This window comes from Battus philenor, unplaced genomic scaffold (assembly GCF_028537555.1).
Source record: "Battus philenor isolate CCGP_79_NKW_IND1 unplaced genomic scaffold, ilBatPhil1.0.hap1 SCAF_2, whole genome shotgun sequence".
Classification (NCBI taxonomy): Eukaryota; Metazoa; Arthropoda; class Insecta; order Lepidoptera; family Papilionidae; genus Battus; species Battus philenor.
In genome coordinates this window covers 9,103,312-9,107,061 of record NW_027181682.1, presented here as the reverse complement: position 1 = coordinate 9,107,061, position 3,750 = coordinate 9,103,312, and positions in this window count along the sequence as shown.

The window sequence follows — 3,750 nt, the reverse complement described above, 5'->3', positions numbered from 1 at the left end:
CAGACCGGCGCAGATAGCGTTACATAGTGCATGACAAATTTTTAAGAAACGGTCAAATTATTCAGCAGCGAGGTATACAAAACAAGAAGGATGTCCTATTTCAAAGAGATGCAAATCACCCCAGTCAACGAATTCGCTATGGTTATATGTTTTTTTTTCCCGTAGGATACCTTGGTTTATAAGCGCTGGTTTTTTTTTTCGCTATTTGAATGTTTCTGTGTTTTGTATTGTGTGCGCCTGTAAGAGATACAAAATATGATGATACTATTAATCGCTAAAAAGTAGCTTTTAATTATATTTTTTAATAGTCTAATCGTAGATTGTACTCGGTAAAAAATTTTTTGTTCCTCTTATCTCGTATTCAAATTCTACTATTATACCTTTACTAATGGTGACAAATATTATGTTCACTTTAATGTTTAAATATTTACATTCAAATTATATCTTTTCTAAATGGTGAAAAATACAAATAAAGCATTGCAATAAGATTTACTCATACCTTCGATTTTTGGTTTGTCGTCACCAACTATGGCGTATTGTAACTGTTACGGCTTAGTCGTTGCTGTTACAATCCACAGACGCTCACTGCACCGGACCGCGTCTCCGTACTCGGCTCGATTCTTGCCGGGTTGCTTCCGCTGGACCTTCGGGTCTATGAACCAATCCGCATATTTGAAATGAAGCGTGGTCACTCCCGGCAGGGCGGTAGGGAGATTGAGCCCGGTGGTACTGGTCACCTACTCGAAACTTCCACACCTGTCTGATCAGTTTTTTGTGGAATTATCTTGCCTGAGGGATGGTGCGGAGATAGTCGCAAGGTCTGAAATCCTCCATCCTATCCCAGAAGTAAGAATAAAAAATAAAACGAAAAGTAAAAAACGGGATGTTAGATATTGTGAAGGGTAAAAAAGGAATAAATGAAGGATAAAGAAGGACGAGAGAGGAGCATGATGATATTAATATTTAGTGAAAATTTATTTAAATTTTAAAAAATTGTCTGTGAGCAGTGGCAATTCTATATAATTAACGCACAAAGTGCGAATTATATATGATTGTATCCTGGAAATAGCATTGTTGAGTCACGCTATTGTTTCAAGTTGAAAATTAGCAAGTAAGATATCATTTAGGTGATTAACATCTACAATCAAATTTTACTTCTAAAAAGTTTTATTCCATCCGTAAATGTACAAAATAAAGGTATGGGAAATAATTTGTATAAAATTATTAAGAGAATAAGAACTGGGCGAATTATCTACAGCTATGTAAATGATTTTTTTAATAGTAGTAATATGATGACACACTTCACATACACCGTACATAATATACTTAGTCTGGCTATAAATACTGTTATAACAAAAAAATATTATTGAATTTGGTATCTGTCATTTTTATATGATTGATCATTGTGCTGGGTTATTAAAATAGAGTGGAGAGATAATGAAAACCGAATCGCTGTGATTACATTATATAAAGTAGGTATGGCACCGAATACAAATTTTAAAATCCTCTTTACGGCTGATGTTAGTCAAATGTTTGTATACTGGTCTTTTGACATGTGCAATGAAACCTCCTCTGTTTGTGACAGAAAAAGATTTGACCGTTCATACAAAAAAGCGATCATAGCAGTACTGGAAAGAATTCTAAGAAATCATGTCCGAAAGGAAAAGATTTTATCTCGGGAGATGAAGATAGCACCTAGAACCATGTCGCGTACTTTATATATTTTAGGACTTCCAGCCTATAAGCGATGCACTAGTTATTTCGTTACGGATAATTAAAAAAAATAGAATGGTACAATCAAAACAACTAATTAAACAGTACAAAAAGAGAAGTCACAGAAAATAATAGTATATGGAAGGAAATTTTTTACAATTGAGCTAATAAATGGTATAATATTAAAATATTTTTAATATTATCATAAGAAATGATCGTATTTATGCTGAATGCTGTAGAGAAGCTTCTCAATTAGTAAAAGGAGAATAACATAAGCAGTACCCGACTTGCTCGAGCGGTGGTTAGGGGAGGGGGAGGGGGGAGGGTTGTTTGCTATGAAGAAGTGACTGAACCATATTTTTGCGGAAAGGTATCCAAACATCGGCACAAGTATATAAAGATATTATTCTTGAGAAGGTATTTAAGCCCCTTCACAACATCGGATTTTTATAACCAAGTCCTGCTGAAAGGATGGCCCTTAATGGACTCGGCGCCGGGTCATAAAAATCCACCCAATAATGGTTACGAACGACGTTCCGGACCGGTTCTGGTCTTAATCCACTGGATCATGATTAATGATTACTTTTAGAGAGTAAGGCTTGATTCAATCCACATGATTCGCAGTGAAGAATTTTCCTGTAGAAAGAGTGCGTGTTGCTGTAGATATCTGGCCTCAACGTTTAAATTGCATTGCAGCCAATGGAGACCACTTCGAATAAGCTTTATATATTTTAATCGTCTTATATTAATACATTAAACTAGTACTTTGTAATAGTAATAAATATTAGGTACTACAAAAAAATTGTTTTTCTTCATAACAATATTTATTGCTAGACTAAGTATTATTGTACTATGTAAAGGTTGGATAAAACCCTGATCCGGCTATTGAATACTAAAATTATCTCAAAGAGATATTAAGGTTTTGCTTCTTCTAATTAGAAAACTACTTAAGCGATATTGGAAAAATGATGGATGTTGTGGAATAGTCAAAACGTATACATTACAATCATTAATCATTAAAGATATTAGTCGTTAGGATAAAATATCAACGTTAATCAATATTCACGTGGTTGACACATTTATTATAGTTTGTATTCAGAAACAATTTCTTTTAATATATCCTGCATCCATTGATAAAAATGGTAAAGTATTTGGCATTGTATTGGCGTTTTGCCTTTCTGTCTAAAATATTGTTATTTTAAAACACTATTTACCACCATTTTTACAAACAAAACTATCTAATAAAATTAGCACAGAGCGGTTACATAAGAATTTGCTACATAATTATTCTCAGGCGATCATTTAAATTTCGGTTTTAGTTTGGTTTTTTACATTTAAAAATTCTCCCACTCTCTACACGAAGAATCTATTTAGAAAGAATAATAAAACTTACGCATTGTTTAATGTTATATTTAATTAACTAATCGCGTGATAGTCTACAATTAATCTCGTTATAATAATTGTTAGTGTTTAAGTTTCTATTTACTCAATACATTAATTGAAGTAAAGGAATGTAGAAGCTGTGTAGTATATATTATAGTCTTTTTATAACAGATTTATTTGCTACCTATTAAGAAGTTCAGAATTTGTAAACTTTTAACTAAGACTACACGAAGCCGGCACGGTACATTATAGCTGATATACCGCCTGTGCTAAAGATAATATAAACTATATTGCAATGATGTTAACTTTTTAAGTTTAAAAATATGTTTAGTAATAGTTTTTTTGTAGTCGAATTTTACTATTTTTGTGCTAAAAATAAATAACTTAAGATAGTCATGGCTTTTATGCAATTTGATCAGCCAAAACATTTGCAAATTATTTTTAACGCTGTGGGCGATATAAATTCAGTGAATAGATCATGTTTTTTAGTCCAATAATTGAAAAATTGAGTACGAAAATTTAAACGGGCTTTGATTTGAATCCACGATCACCGGATTACAATTCCCTATTTACTGTTTCGTTATCTATTTAGACTTTCTAGTAACCCGGAAATGAGCATTTTAATTTTTAAACCGCGTGCTTACTTTCTGTGAA